We start from the raw sequence: 16490 nt of genomic DNA, 5'->3' as shown, positions 1-16490 counted from the left end.
CAATCTGTGGGTTAAAACAGTCTCCTAGATGCTGGTTTAGACGCCTCCCAAAGGCAATGACTTCTATTGGGTACAAGCAAAGCAATGCTGATCATACACTATTTGTCAAGAAGTCAGGTACTAACATCACACTTCTCATTGTTTATGTAGACGATATTGTCATCACAGGGAATGATGGTGAAGAAATTCAAAAGGTTAAAGGACTTTCTTGGCAGAGAATTTGAAATTAAAGATCTAGGGAAGTTACAGTACTTCTTAGGGATTGAGGTGGCTCGATCAAAGAAGGGTATATTCCTATCCCAAAGAAAGTATGTCCTAGATTTATTATCAAAAGTGGTAATGTAGGGGAGTAAAGCAGTTGATACCCCTATTGAAGCTGGAGCTAAACTTAAAGGAAAAAAGGGAGAACCAGTGGAAAAAGGAAGATACCAAAGGCTGGTAGGGAAGCTTATTTACTTGTCCCACACCAGGCCAGACATCACTTATGTTGTGGGAATAGTGAGCCAATTCATGCATAATCCATATTTAGCTCATATGAAGGTTGTTATCAGGATACTACAATATTTAAGATAACTCCTGGAAAAGAATACTTTGTCACCCACCGATAATCTAAGAGTGCATACACTAATGTGTCGGGGATCTCCGCGAAGTCAATTTCAGGTTACTATACCTTTGTTGGAGGTAATCTAGTTCCTAAGAAGTAGGATGTGGTAGCTTTATCCGCCAAAGCTGAATATGGCTTGGTTCGTGGGTTTGTAGCTCTTGGTTGAGGCTTGCTCAGATTTGGAGTCTAAGTTTCAAAACCTATAATGTTATATTGTGACAACAAGGCCGCTATTAGTATTGCTAATAATCCTGTGCAACATGATCGAACTAAGCACATTGAAATTGATAGGTTTTTTGTCAAAGGAAAGCTGGAACAATGGCTTATCTACAAGCCTTTTGTGAGATCTGGAGACCAAGTAGTAGATGTTTTCTCTAAGGGTTTGGAAGAAGGAGATTTCCTTCCTATTGTAGGCAAGTTGGGCATGACTAATATCTATGCCTCAACTTGAGAGGAGTGTTGGTTGAGTTCTACTAGGAGTTCAACTCTATTAGAGTTTTTGTTCTTGTAAATTTCTATTTCTTGTTACCCAAGTAAGGGTATTTATGTAATAGTGTTCTTTCCACTTTATTATAAATAGAGAGTTTGAGATCACACTGATCAATAAGCCATTCTACCACAATCGACTTTCTCAACATAAACCCATTAGATCTAACCTGAAAATATAAGCAACAGCCCCTTCCCAAGCTAACCGAAACCTAAACATCATTCCTAAGCCCTAACCTGGAATTTATAGCTTTGGGACTTTAAGCCAGAACCAACTAAACCTAAAACCCCTAAGACATAAACCTATACCTACTACTAGCTCAGAAACCTAAATTAGGATACAAGCTCAAACCCAATTCCCTTTGGTACTAAGCTTGGCCGTACCCTTCTAGGGTATTGTTTTGTTACTTTGAACCCTAATTCTTCCAAGAAATCTCCTATAAGACTGTTGGTTCCCTGAGAAGGATCCTAGAGTGAGCCTAAATCTAAGACAACATTATTACAAGGTAAACCCTAGAATTTGGTTCACATCAGTTCTTCTATTGCAATCTCTCTGGTTTACATGTCACATGGTATTAGAGAATTGATCAAACCAGAGACCGAAATACACTTGTTGTTTTGAAAATCTTCTCTATAAAATTCAATTTTATCTGCAGCAACCAGTACTCCCTCCGTTCCCTCAGTTGATCCTTAAGGCATCTTTACAAATCCCCTATCTATCTCTACCTTAACAAATAGGAGTTTCTAGCTGACATTGGTGATTTATATGCTCTAGCTTGAGGGGGAGTGTTAACTTTATATGCTATAATGTGGGATATGTATCCACAATACATATTCGTTTGAATCAATTTTCCTTTTATGGCCTCTCAGTTGTTTGGGTGCCTTTTAGCTCTTTGGGCAACCATATGTTTAGTTTCCTTTTTGTAATTGTTTACTTAATATTTTTTTTGGATGAATAAATAATTAAATAAACAAGGCAAAGCACTGAAATACAAGAGGATCCAAAGGAAAGGATCAGAGAGGAGGATGGAAATGGGCGTTGAAACCCCAAGCAACAACAATAAGCCTGTTCCTTGGGGAGTCAACAACCGGGGGGTGGGGTGTAGCAATAAGCCTAGAAGATATATCAAAGTGGATAGCATTCCAAATTGAGTCCAGCGCCTGAGATTACACACCCACCACAGATGGTGGACCAAGGCACCAAAGACAAGCCTACCAATCCGGTCACAAATTGAGGTACCTGAAAAATTACTTAATACCCAAGACCAGTCACAATCAAACCCATAGGAGCAACGAGAGCAAGGTCAAATGGAGGCTAGGGCTTTTCTCCGAAGAGAACTAGAGAAAGGGCAAGAAAAGAACAAGTGCTCAATGTTCTCAGTACCATTCCAACAAAGAATACAGTTGGGGTTCGCAGGGATTTTGCAGGAGATAAGGAAAGCTTGGGTTGGGAGAGCAAGATTAAGGGCTCTCCAAAGGGTGAGGGTCGGGATGTGACCTTTAACCAAACCAATGGGGGCTGGAGGGGGCCCTTCCGATGTTTTTTAGCCAACCTGGCGGGGGGGGGGGGGGGGGGGGGGAGGTCCAAACTTATGTGAGACTAAAGTGGGGAAGAGGGACCCAAGAACCATTGGAAATGAAAGCCGAGAGAGGGGTGGATTTGGGATGCTTTTATGCTGCGGGGGGTTCCCATCTGCCCACGCGGGCCTGGTGTTGGCGGGCCCGGTTTCCTCCATCCGTTGGAGCCATCCTCTGGTGTCCCTGCCTTATCTTGTTTAACAATTTTCCTCCGTCTTAACCTCTCCTTCCTGGTCCCCCTCCTTCCCATGTTCCTTTCCATCCTTCCCCTTCCAGCCCTCCTCCCTTCTTTGAGTGCCACACCATGTAGTTGGGATTCTTCTCTACCCTCAAACAAGGAGAAGCTCTTTTCCAGCTGCCCTCTGTGTCGCTGGGAGCTTGTGCAAGCCTACCTAAGATGAGGAGACCGGTAACCCGGTTCCAACCTTAAATCGGGTTTGTTCCGATCCCCCCGAGGAGAGGTGGTTTGTTGGTTGCCTGAGGCCCTGTTTAGAGGAAAGCGGTGATGGATGGGCTTATCCTTTGAGAAGATCAATCACCCTGGGTGGTTGGGATTTGCTTTTGTGGGATGAATCAGCTGGTCCATTTTGGATTGATGAAGACAAGAAAGGACCTCCCGGAGAAGGAGGGGGGGGATAACCTTACAATACCACTCGAGGAGAAACCACCCCGTGTGTGGGAGAGGGTGGAGTCTTTCTCCTGTAGAGATTTCTGACCCGATAAAATCCCTATCGCTTTTGGAGATCACTTGGGGGGCCGTGGGCCTCCCAACCCCCACTATCTTTACCAAAATATTGTCCCATCTTCACCGTGCTTGTTTCCACTAAATGCATAACCAATTGCCTTCCTTTTGGAGATGAACTTATGAGTTCGGTGGCAAATCGGTGGAGGTGCCTACCTTCTAAGATAAGCGAGGAGCTTTGGTTGGGATAGCTTTGGAAAACTACCAACTCAGTCATCCTCTATCCCGTGCTAGAAAAGCCCATACTAAATCCATCCCCCCTTTTTTGGGAGCAAATGGCCATAGGATCTCATTTAGAGGGATCGCGGGGGGAGAGTGGGGTCTATTTGTTAATAAGATCAGGGTCGGGGGGAGAGAGGCTTATGTAGACACTCAGCTTTCCCGGAAGGATCGCCCAGTTCCTTACTGGAGAGACGTGGGTTGATTGTGCGCTTTAGCCGGTCGGTGTTGGTCTCCTCCTTGTTTTGGCTTTTCCGACCTCTTTGAGATGGAGAGGCTCGTGCCTTTCCTCTCCCCATCGGGTGGGGGTTATTTTGGAGGAGGACTTGGATTTTAAGAAGACTGAGCGCTATCGAGACTCGAGAGGAAATATTCCCGTGGGGAATTCCCACGAGGCGTCTTGTTTCCCGGCCCGCAAGCAAGAGGGAGAGAGTGGTATGGCGCTTCCCCGCTTCTGCGAGGAGAGGATTGGGTCCCCTATCAAATTTAAATGGCTTAGACCGGGGAGGGAGGAAGAGATGGACCGAGGTGACCGGGCCTGGGCGGGGCGCGGAGGCTTGTTGCGACACTCGTTGGGCACTCACCTCCCCCGCCCAGAGTGGTCCCCCGGAGTCTGCAGTCGCAGCGTTGAATCCCCTTTGGGGGCGCACCGCTCTCCGGAATAGCGGACGTATTAAAATCCCCCAATCCCCGGATGGCCTCCACTGGAGAGATGCATTCCCTGGAGCTGGTCTCGGGCCGGGGGCTTTCTCCGTTCTTACATCCCCTGGCAATAGTATTAAGGCCTCTAACATTCCAAACATGAATTTGCTATATAATGAGGGGGGGCCCTCACTAATCGGGTGTCTCCCGGGGTCCGGTGGGGTTTCAATATGTTGTCTGGGGAGATGGTTAGGGTAGTGGTTCGGGGGTGTCTCGCGGCGTCAGGGTGTGTCCGTAGGTCTGGTTCCGTTCGGGGCTGATACCTCGTTGGTGGGGCGAGGCTGTTGTGGTTGGGTTGGGCCGGTTTCGTTTGGCTTGGGCCTGGTTTATTCGGCCCGGTGGTGGGTTTCTGGTGGGCTGGGCCCGGGGGACATCAGCATCTAAGTGGGGAGATGCTCGTTATTATTGTTATTATGGTGGGGCCCACGGATGAGAGGAGGAGAGGGTAGTGTGAAACCCACCTAATCCTTACCTTCCCGTGTCCATGCATCTACCATATCATTGTCTTTATTCCGCTTGGTGCCTGTTCTTTGGTGGTTTCCCCAAGCTGTCTATTCTCTCTATTTCTCGTGCCTTCACCCCTTTGTGGGGGTGATCTAATCTTCCCTGTCGCCTTCTCCCCGCGGGATCTCCACACTCATAACTGTGATTCTCCCGTGTTTCGAGACGGGATCTTCTGTTGTATTCCTTCTAATTGTTTCGCTGCTTTTCATCTTCATTCTCCGGTTGTGCTCTCTTGTGTTGTATTGATCTACTCTTGCTATGTCTTATTCTTTGTGATTGAGATTAAGAAGAAGATGTTGCATCCTTGCAACCATCTCTTCTACAAATCTCCTTTCATTCTTAAGGTTTTATGATCTTCATATTAATCTTCGCCATGATCCTTGTGAAATCTTCATGAAGCCATGATCATACTTTTGGCTTGATTTCAAAGCATGTCAGACTTATTCCTTGTTTTCTTACAAAAGACTAATTGTTATTCATTTCCCGTAGATTTTGAGAGAAGGAAGTCAAGATAAGAGCGAAGTGCCTCCATCTCCTTAGAAGCCTAGTACTCTCCCAATTTCGAGGACGAAATTATTTTAAGGGGTGGAGAATGTGAAATCCAGTCCAAACCTAACCAGGACACCCTATTTGTTTTGGGATAAAGAAAGGCTTGTTCAATGTTAGACCTTGAAGTCGGACCTTGATTTCAATGTTGCTATCTTTGAAGGCCTTAGGAGGTCATGTCCGACCTTTCCCTTAGGGTGGATCCATGTCCCAAAGTGATGGAAATTGTCCTTGTGGGCCCTCTTTATAGAAGACATGGTGTTTGACCCGAAACCCATGGACATTGACAATGATGCCCCTTACTTGAGTACATTGTCAGTGTTTAGTGAAATTCTGCGCATCGAAGAGGGTTGAATTAGTTGAAGTACCTAATGAACTCCCGTGCTCAATCCGAAGGTATTTCCTGAAACTAGACTTCTTGATTGACTTGTAGGAGAAAACCCCACTCAATTTGACCCCGTATAGCCCTCCGAATCCCTGTCTGAAGTTGCTGAACTATGTCTGGTCAATCCTGCTTGCTCATCGAAGAGGGGTGAATTATTTGAAGTACCTAATGAACTCCCGTGCTCGATCCAAAGGTATATTCCGAAACTAGACTTCTTGATGGACTTGTAGGAGAAAACCCCACTCAATTTGACCCCATATAGCCCTCCGAATCCCTGTCCAAAGTTGCTGAACTATTGCTGAGTTTTCTGCTGAACTGTGCTTAGTCGATCCTGCTTGGTCGATCCCATCAACCAAGGAGCATCGACCAAGGCTGCCCAGATTCGAGTAAAAGATGCTTTTTGAATATTCTTTCCTCTTTTTAAGTGAAACCTCGAACCTAGAACCTTATTTTACTCATTTCAACACCTGAGAACATGGGGAGGCTCCTCTTAGGCTCCTACTTGGCTTGGGTGATGATCTTCTACAAGAATCATTGTCTCTCTTCTCTAATCTCTTCTCCAAGGTATGTAATCTCTCACTCTCTCTCTAATCTACTTCTACCTCATCTTATTCTTGCTGTTGGGGCTATGAAGAAGGTGTTGCAACCTTGCAACCACCTCTTCTAGTGTCTCTTTTGATTTCTATAAACCCCCATTCATTCTATCAATACTATACATCTCATATCGATTCTTAACCTTGTCTTCCTTATGAAATTCCTTTATAGCAACATGATTTCATCTCCTAAACTGATTCCTATTGTATGCCAAGTCTGATTATATGTTAGTAATCATTCCTAATCTATTGCTTATCATTCTCTTCGATTGAATCCCTGATTTCCCTTACAATTGCTTTTGATTTCATTATGAAACTTGATGTTTAGCATATAGAACATAGGATTTCAAATTGGGGGTTTTCAATTGGGCCATTGGAATTATGATAATACTTGCTAGGTAGTGTTCTTATACTATTATTAAAAATCCCTCCAAGTTTCGAATCAATTTGAGCCCCGAAAGATCGATTTCGGACAAAAAATCCCAAAATCCATTATTATGCCCGATATTGTTCCTTGGTCGATGCTCTTTGGTCGATCCCATCAACCAAGGAGCATCAACCAAGCAGATGCTGAACTGTATTCTTGTCCGATTTGACCCGTTCGACCTCCGATTTTCCCAATTTCTTTTCTAATCTTTCATTTATGTTTGTCTAGGGTCTTAATACCATCTTTGGATCATTCCTTTGAGATTATTGGATTATCATCATCGCGACTTAAGGTAAGGACGGTTATTACCATAATTACATGTTGAAAACTTGGTAGATTTACATTAATTGTTGTGTTTCTAACATCATATGACTGTTGTATATACTTCAAGACAGTAGTACCATGTTATATATCACTTTGGTTATCATGATTATGTATTCTTGTTAATTACATATGTGATTGATCGTGCTATATTATATCTCATTTCATATGATGAAATATCATTTATGTATGATGGAATTGAGAATGTGATTGAATAGGTATGATTTGGGATTGGGGAATGTCCTATTGACATTTTTGTTCTTGGACATCGGAGGGAATAGTATGGGATGTTCTCCAAAGATGCCCATCGACGCTTTCCCAAATTATTGGATGACATACATAGGACTTGTTTAGATGTATGGCTAGGATGTCCCTATCGTATCAGACCCGAATCGGAAGGGCATTGAGACCGAACGACCCGTGGTAGTAGTGTGGATTTGTGGGCACTCAAGACCGGTAATCATCCCGTGAGAGGACATAAATCGCATTACGGATACCCAAAAGGGGCCATTTATTGGTAGGGTTGCAAATAGCTAGACTTGAGCTCACAGGCGCTCAAAGATCAGTGAGTCATATCCGTGAGAGAACGTGAGAGCTTCCCGTCTACTATTTGTGAATGACCAATAGGGTTGGTGAGTCCGGTGAGTAATATCCGTGACTCTAATGTGAAGGATACCGGAAAGGATCCCGGGATGGGAGGAATGGACGTATCCGGATCTGCTTTGATATGACTAAGTAGATGACTTGCATTGGGCTAGGCTTTACCTTGACATGTGTCAATACTTAGACTAAATGGTGATGTGAGAGAGCGGTGACTGAAACCCCAGCCATGGATTGTCCGAGAGGGATGCAGGTCCCAATTCCCCCGGTCTCTGAGTGATTGAGACTTACCCAAAGAAAGTATAGTGTTATGACTTAAAGCATGTCTACCAATAGAGACCAGCATACATATGGTTAGATTCATACATGCATCGTATGTCTAATGTCATATTGCATCATGCTATCATGTGATTTATGGTGATGTGAGAGGCGGTGACGAACCCCCCATGGATTGTCCGGGGGAGCACCATCCCCCGTCGGATTGGACTTACCCAGGTGGTTAGCTTAGCTGTCTCCTGAGCCGCTCTTGGTTGTTCTCTGCTCGTCTATGTCATATGCCGTTGTGCATCATGTGATTTATGTTTTTGTGGAATAACCTGCCTTGCTGAGTTATTTTGAACTCACTCTTTTTTGCAACATATTTTGTTAGACTTTTCTGCAGGTACTACTACTGTTGACTATGATGGTCAACACTCTAAAGACCAAGTTGGTGACTCGTACCACCCTGGTTACGGTGAACACGTTGATAAAGACTAGCAGTCCGAGATTGAGACTTATTTGGAGCAGTTCGGTTTTGCACTTGTGAGCTAGGGATGGGATATCGTCTCATTCTCTTTTTAACCTTTTATTTGATTTGTTGAGACCATAGTTTAGTTTGTTCCCTTGTCACTTTGGGAACCGGTTGTAACCCTTATTTTTAATCGATCTACCTTCCGCTATTATTATAGGTTGGGTTTCCCCCTTCTTTTCACACTTTGACTATTTATCCTATTTGTATCATTTCCACACTCTGATGTTCTTTGTGATCCTTCTGAGATCCTTTTTTGACTCTTATTATTAAATTATTTGAATACAACGATTTGTTTTTGCTTTTGATTATATTATTGTGCTAAGTGGATATGATCGTTCCTAAACTTGATCTTTTGGGCTGTGGATTACTTCCCCGAGTAATCCAAATAGGGTACCCCCTGGGTGGATTATAGGGTGGATGTGACAAAAAGGGGCTTTGAGTTAGCGTGTAAAGGGGGTTCAGGGAAGTGCGAATGGAATTTGAGGGTGTTGCAGAGGTCTTTGGGCGGTGAGGGTTTAAAAAGAGCTCTCATATCACCAAATGGAAAAGATAATGACAATGATTCAGGGGGGAGAGTACATGGTACCTCAATGGTCTAGTCGACTATCCCAGGAGTAGCAGCAACGATCACAGGCGCAAGCTTTTCAAGGTCATCAACATCTTCATTTGTAAGGAGATTTGCATAGTCAACTAGTTTTGCCGAAAGGTCACCATCAGAGGTTTTGAAAGGTGAAGAGTCAGGGATCGAGGGCGCAGGAACAGAGATAGCCTTTTCCCTTCATCTTCTTCGATGGTAAGTAAATTCTGCAAGAGATAGAACTCCGGCGGTCTTCAACGGGAGCAGAGAACCAGGAGCTTCGACTGTAGAGGGCACCGGTATGGTGATTTTCTCTAGCACATTTATCTTGATCATTTTTTAAGAAACACTGGCATAAGTCATAATTTCTTTAGGAGTCAAGCTTGCAGAAGCTGATGGATTTGATTGATGAAAAGAAGCAAAGGGGCATCCCTTCGATTCATGGCCAAACGAGAAGCAAATATCGCAGCGAGACAGGATCCAGTCAAAAACAATTACTTGATTATACTTGAGGCCTAGATCATCGGCGATGGTGATGAGAGAGGGGAGATCCTTGGAAGTAGAGAAGTCCACAAAGATCCTTGCATAGGAGAGCTGAGACATGTTGAGTGTTTTTGCATCAGTACGGAGAGGTTTACCGAGGGCAGAGCCTATTCGACTCAGGCAATCAGAGTTCCAAAATTTACATAATATTGTATTGTAATCAGTTTAGAAGTATCTTTCTTAAGCTAGCCTTTCTATTAATATTGTAGAGAGAGTTGATTGTGGTAGAATGGCTTAATCAATGTGATCCCAAGCCCCTTTATTTATAATGAAGTGGAAAATACAATATTACATAAATACCCTTGGACAACAAAAAATAATAATCTAAATAAATAAACCGAACCAACCAACACTCCTCCTCAAGTTGAGGCATAGATGTTAGTCATGTCCAACTTGCCAACAATAGGGAGGAAATCTCCTTCCTTCAAACCCTTGGTGAAAATATCGGCCACTTAGTCTCCAAGTCTCATAAAAGGCATACACATTAGCCCTTGTTCCAGCTTTCCTTTCACAAAAAAATTTGTCAATCTCTATGTGTTTGGTTCGATCATATTGCACAGGATTATTGACAATATTAATTGCAGCCTCATTGTCACAATACAACATCATAGGGCTTGGGGCTTGAACTCTAATGTCTTCTAGTAGACTTTTCAACCATAATAGCTCACAAACTTCACAAACCATAGCTTTATATTCAGCTTCTGTACTGGATAAAGCTACCACATTTTGTTTCTTACTCCTCCAAGTAAGTTACGTCCAACAAAGGTACAATAACCAGAAATAGACTCCTTGTCAAGAGACCCAGCTCAATCTGCATCAGTATATGCTTCTACCTTTAGATTATCCGTGGGTGACAAAAAGTATCCCTTTTTCATACTACAATATTCTAGTAACGGTCTTCATATGAGCTAAATATGGATCACACAAAAACTCGCTCACCAACCCCACGGCATATACAATGTCAAGCCTAGCGTGGGATATGTAGATAAGCTTTCCAACTAGCCTTTGATATCTTCCTTTATCCATTGGTTCTCCCTCTTTCTCTCTGAGAATAACTCCAGCCTCAATAGGGGTACCAACTACTTTACACCCCAAGATTCCCCACTTGAGACAATAAATCTAGAACATACTTCCTCTGAGATATGTACATACCCTTCTTTGACCAAGCCACCTTAATTCCTAGGAAGTATTCTAGCTTCCCTAGGTCTTTAAATTCAAACTATTTGCCGAAAAAGTCTTTTAGCCTCTATATTTCCTCACCATCATTCCCTATGATGACAAAATCATCCACATAAACAATGAGAAGAGTGATATTGGTAACCTAACTTCTTAACAAACCGTGTATGATCAACATTACTTCGCTTGTACCCAATAGAGATCACTACCTTCTAGAGGTGTCCAAACCAACATTTAGGAGATCGTTTCAATCCATAAATTTAATTCTTCAAATGATAAACTTTCCTTGCACTACTGTCACCAGAGAGAAGCCATGTGGGATCTCCATATAAACTTCTTCCTCCAACTCCCCATGTACGAAGGTATTCTTCACATCTAGTTTGTGCAAGTTCCAATCTTTGTTCAAAGCTACGGACAACATAACTCTAGCAATATTCAATTTTGCAACAGGGATAAAGGTCTCACAATAATCCATCCCATAGTCTGGGTAAACCCTTTTGCAACTAGTCTAACCTTCAACCTATCGACCAATCCATCCATATTCTGTTTAACCACAAACACCCACTTATAGCCCATAGGTTTTTTTCCTTGAGGAAGTGTGACCAGCTCCCAAGTATCATTGTTCTTCAATGCCTGCATTTCCTTTACCATAGCTGCCTTCCATCTTTTATCAGCATAGGCTTCCTGACAACTCTTAGGAATAGAAACGGATGATAAAAAGGATACAAAAGCATGGTAGGAGTCAAACAAAGGATCATAGAAAACCCATTTAGCTATGGGATGCTATGTACAAGATCTAACTCCTTTTCTAATAATAATAGGAAGATTAGAAGCGGATAACTTAAGGAGAACAATAGAATTTGATTATGCAGTAGAAGACTAGAGTGGCACCATGCTAACTTTCTCCACCTTCTTGGCTGATTGTAGATCTTCCTCTGATACGTCTACACCTCCTTATTCTGGTTAATTTTGTTTGGAAGACCACAATAGTGTGTCTCACAGGGTGGTCTCCCCCTAACCAAAATTCTCATAAAATTCAAACAAAGGGGGAGACATAGAATCCTTTGGTATGTGGGCTGAATTCTCCCCCTGGCCAGGAATCTCTTCTAAGGCCTCTATGTTGTGTTGTGGTGATGTGTGTAAGTCCATATGTGTGGTAGGATAATCCAGGGTTGGAAAGAACACCTCTGCTCTAGGACTCTCTCCCTTAAGAGGTGTATAATAAAGACAAGACTCATTAAAAATGACATTCATTGACACAATGGTTTTCCTAGAAGGAGGATGATAGCATTTTGTACCCTTTTTGAGTAGCAAAATACCCCAGGAAGATGAAGCGTAGGCTGCAGGGAGCCAACTTACGCTGGTGGGCTATGATTCTAGCATAACACACACATCCAAAAACCTTTGGGAAAATAATAAATGAAAAGTTTCCCTGAAGAATCTTATTAGAACATTGAAAACTAAGTATCCTATTGGGCATCCTATTCATAAGGTAAGAGACAATAAGTATAGCATCACTGTAATATTGGTCAAGGACATTCATAACAATCATAATAGAATGGCTAATCTCTAATAGATGCTGGTTCTTTCTTTCGATAACTCCATTCTAGGTAGCCGCCAACCATATCAACACAACTGGTCTAGTGTATTATGCCAGAGTTGAAGAGATATCTTTAAAATTCACTATCAATGTACTATATGCCATTGTCACTGCAAAGAATCTTCACAGTGGCATTGAACTGAGTTTTGATCATTATAAAAATCTCGAAAACATAAAAAAACCTCATTTTTTTTCTAAATAAATCAAAGTAGAATGAGAGTGACAATCAATGAAAGTAACAAAGTATATAAGGCCAGTAATAGGCATAAGTCGGCAAGGGCCCTACACATCAGTATGAATTAAATCAACAAGAATAGATTTTCCATTATGGAGAGAAGCTAAAAAAGTAGAACAAGTCTGTTTTGCAAAAATGCGGGCTTCACAAAAAAATTGGTCCTTATTACAAGAAGAAACTAAATCAGGAAATACTTTCTTAAGAGTTCCTATAGGGGGTGACCTAGCCTACGATGCCACTAATGAAGGTCAGACATAACCGAATGGACCTAATGAAAAGATCTAGCCAATGCAGAAGTAAATCCTATAATCGGCCCCAACAGATAAAGTTCATTGTCCAGTTTACCACGTCCAATCTCCTTCCCTATTACTAAATGTTGGAAAACACAATAGGATGGGAAAAAAAGTCACTTTACAATTCAAGTCGTGTAAGACTACTGATAGAAAGTAAGTTAGTAGAGAAGGAAGGAACATGCAAACTTTAGACAAAGAAAGTGATGGAGAATGTTGAAGAGTCCCTTTTTTAGCAATGGAAGAATAAAAGCCATCAACAATTCGAACTTTATATTTTCCTAAGGTTGGAGAATAATGTAAGAAAAAAGAGGTAAACCTATTATATAATTTGTGGCTCCTATATCAATGATTTAAGGAGGAGAAACCAGAGAAACATGGAAGCTTGTAAGAGTTTTACCTAATGTAGCAAGATTAGGAGTTGGTAGGGGTAATAGAAGGAGCAATAGTAGAGTCTACACCAGCAGTAGAAGATTGTATAATACGTCGGCACGTCGCAGAGTAGCTAATTCCTCCTATGAAAAACCAATATCTGCAGAGGGTGCCGTGGGAACAGTCTCACAAAGATTAGCCTTCGGTTTTCCCCTTCTCTGTGCCCTTTAAAGCTCAAGATCAGCAAGCTTACCATGGAGCTTCCAACAAGTGGCCTTGGCATGATATGGTTTATGACAATGCTCACAGTTGATAATCTCCATGGTTGAATTATATTTGGTGGTAACAGATTTTAGGCTGATTTCTTCACAATAGGAGCATAAAACATGGCCAAACGATGGCTTTCCTCACACTGAACAAGGGCATAAGATTCTTTTAGTATAGGAAATGTTGAATGACTCAATACTTGCACCCTAATTGATCATACTTTATATTCAAACCAGGTTGAACGACGCAATACATGCACCCTGTTTGATCATACTCTATATTCAAACCAGGTTGAATGACTCAATACTTGCACCCTAATTTGATCATACTCTATATTCACACTAGCCAACAAGTTATATACCCGAATCTTAGCAACATGCTTCCTATAGGCAGCCACATCATCAAGATTCGTGGGGTGATAGTCCCTATAGTGATCTAACTCCTGCCTAAGAGAGCGTAATTTAGCATGGTACTGAACTATAGTTAGTTCCTTCTGGGTAGTCTCATGAAGTTTCTTCCATAGCTCACAAACCTGTGGATAGTTCCCCGTCCATATATCTCTGTTGTTGTCTTCCAGATCTCGGCTGCTATATTAAGCGATAAATATCTCCTAGCAATATTAGGATTAATGGAATTCAAAAGAAACGACATGATGAGAGAGTCATTCGAGATCCACTTATCCTGAGAAGTGCCGCCAGTTGTAGGCTTGATTGTAGTACCCAAAATGTGGCCAATAAGTCTTCTTCTGCCAATAGTCAAGTCTGCAAATCGAGACCAAATCAAATAATTTGTCCCATCAAACCATACCGAAAGAGGAGGAAGAGTAGGATAATGTTTGGAGCCAGTGGCAGCAGAAGTACCATCGGTTGTTGTCATGTTTTTAAAAAAACTTTTTGTTGTTCTTCAATCTTCACCCATTCGAAACAACTGAAACGTCACAAAATTGAATAGCCTAACCATTCAAATAAATATAGGGATTCATACGATAAGGAACAACATCAGTTCTTTCTTTCTTTTTTTAAATGAATTTTGTTGGTTCAAAAAGAGACTAGTATCGTTGGTTCAAAAGAAAAACCAGAGGTCGAAATATAGAGGCGATGGAAGAAAACTAGACGAAGAAAGCATGGCGGAAGGTAGAGGGTCGATTAGTGCTCTTGTGATTAAAAAAAAAAAAAAGAAAAAAGGGGCAAACAAGGTCAATTGGTGCTGGGGTGGTAATAGTTGCAGGTGCAATGGTTTGTTGGGGGTTTGTAGGGCAAGGCGAAGGAGGTTACAGGGTCGATTGGTGCGAGGGTGGTAATAGTTGCAGGTATGATGGTCTATTAGGGTTTGTAGGCAAGGCGATGGAGGTTGCAAGTATTGCAGGTCAAGGCAATGGAGATGCAGATTGCAGATTGTAGCATCAGTGAGAGGTAAGAGAGAGAGAGTGAGAGAGAGAGAGAGAGAGAGAGAGAGAGAGAAATTAAGAGATAATTAATTTCCTTTTTCTTCTTTCTTGTTTGTACTTTTTCTCCCCTAACCGACTTTTGGCTCTGATGCCATGTTGAGAGAGTCGATTATGGTAGAATGGCTTAATGGATCAATGTGATCCCAAGCCCTTTATTTATAATGAAGTGGAAAGTACAATACTACATAAATACCCTTACTTAGGCAACAAGAAATAACAATCTAAATAAACAAACCAACCAACAAATATGGACTGGCATCATGTGGGAGAATAGTTGGTTTAGTTCTTCGACCGCAATCTCTCCCCTCTTATTCTCTTCTTCTTCTCCCTCTTTGGTGTCGTTCACCTCTAGTTTACATTTATCACAATCTTTAAAGCTGCAATAACTATATAAGCATAACACTGCTGAGTCACATTATGAAACCTGGGAGAAGGTTTTGAAAGCCCGTTTGAGAAGACTCAGATCTCAGTGGGTCAGTTTGGCTTTGTGCAAGGTAGATCCATAACAAAAGCTACCTACTTATTGATATGTATAAGGGCATATGACTAGTATGAAATTTCTAGCAGATCAAAGCAACAAATTCTTAATTACAATTGGGTTACATGGTGATCAGCCTTAAGCCCTTAACCTATTTACACAGATCATGGCTGATCCAATCAATAGCATTGAAGGTAGGCCCTGTAGTGTATGCTCTTCTACGATGACATTGTTTTGGTGGATGAGACAAAACCAAGGATGAAAAGAAAGTCAGAATAATAGAGGCAAATCTTGGAAAGAAGAAGCTTTAAGATTACCAAAATGAAGACATAATACATGACATGTTGTTTTAGTTATACTATGATGGACACCGGCATGATGCGAATTTAGTAAACAAAGGCACCACAGAAAACCACTTTAGAAATCTGTGGTCAATTATAAAAAAAAAAAAAGGGTGACGTAAAGAATGAAGCATAGAAAGAATTAAAGTGGATGCATGAAGTGGAGAGGTTCACCTAGAGTGCTGTATGACCAGCGTATTTAAAGCCTCAGCAAAAGTCCTACAGGGCTGGAATGCTTGGGGTGTATGCGGCAGAATGTTTAAAATTGATAGGTGTTATAAGGAAAAGAAGGATTAATTTAGCTTGAATTCAAGAAAAGAATGAGTTAGGGGCACGCCTTCCATAGGAGAAAAGGTAAGAAAGAATATACATAGGCTTGAACCTAGCATGACGGTGGATAGAGTTATTCAGAAGACAAGGGCCATGTAGCCAACCCATTGGAGGGGGATGATCCTGGTATGCTACCTCAACAGCTTTAACTTCTTTTACTTATTTATCATTTTCACTTCCTTTGATTCCCTATTACTTCTCTTATATCTGTTACTGATATAGCCTCTACTGGACGCCCATATACCCCCGTTAAGCTGGAATAAGGTTAAGGGTCTTGTTATTTGTTTCTAAATGTTGTTCCAGGGTGCTTAAAGAGTATTTCAGAGCACGCACGACT

At 41.8% G+C, this 16490-nt stretch overlaps 1 protein-coding gene across 1 annotated transcript in view; it reads right to left on the bottom strand.

Moving 5' to 3' along the window:
* The window catches only part of LOC149024843 (protein ESMERALDA 1-like), a 108371-nt gene that overhangs the window by 76019 nt on the left and 15862 nt on the right, over positions 1-16490 (bottom strand). The window lies entirely within an intron of this gene.

Source organism: Hakea prostrata, chromosome 2 (assembly GCF_041222555.1).
Source record: "Hakea prostrata isolate BN-2017 chromosome 2, UWA_Hpros_2, whole genome shotgun sequence".
NCBI lineage: Eukaryota > Viridiplantae > Streptophyta > Magnoliopsida > Proteales > Proteaceae > Hakea > Hakea prostrata.
This window is presented reverse-complemented; position numbering and strand designations above follow the sequence as displayed.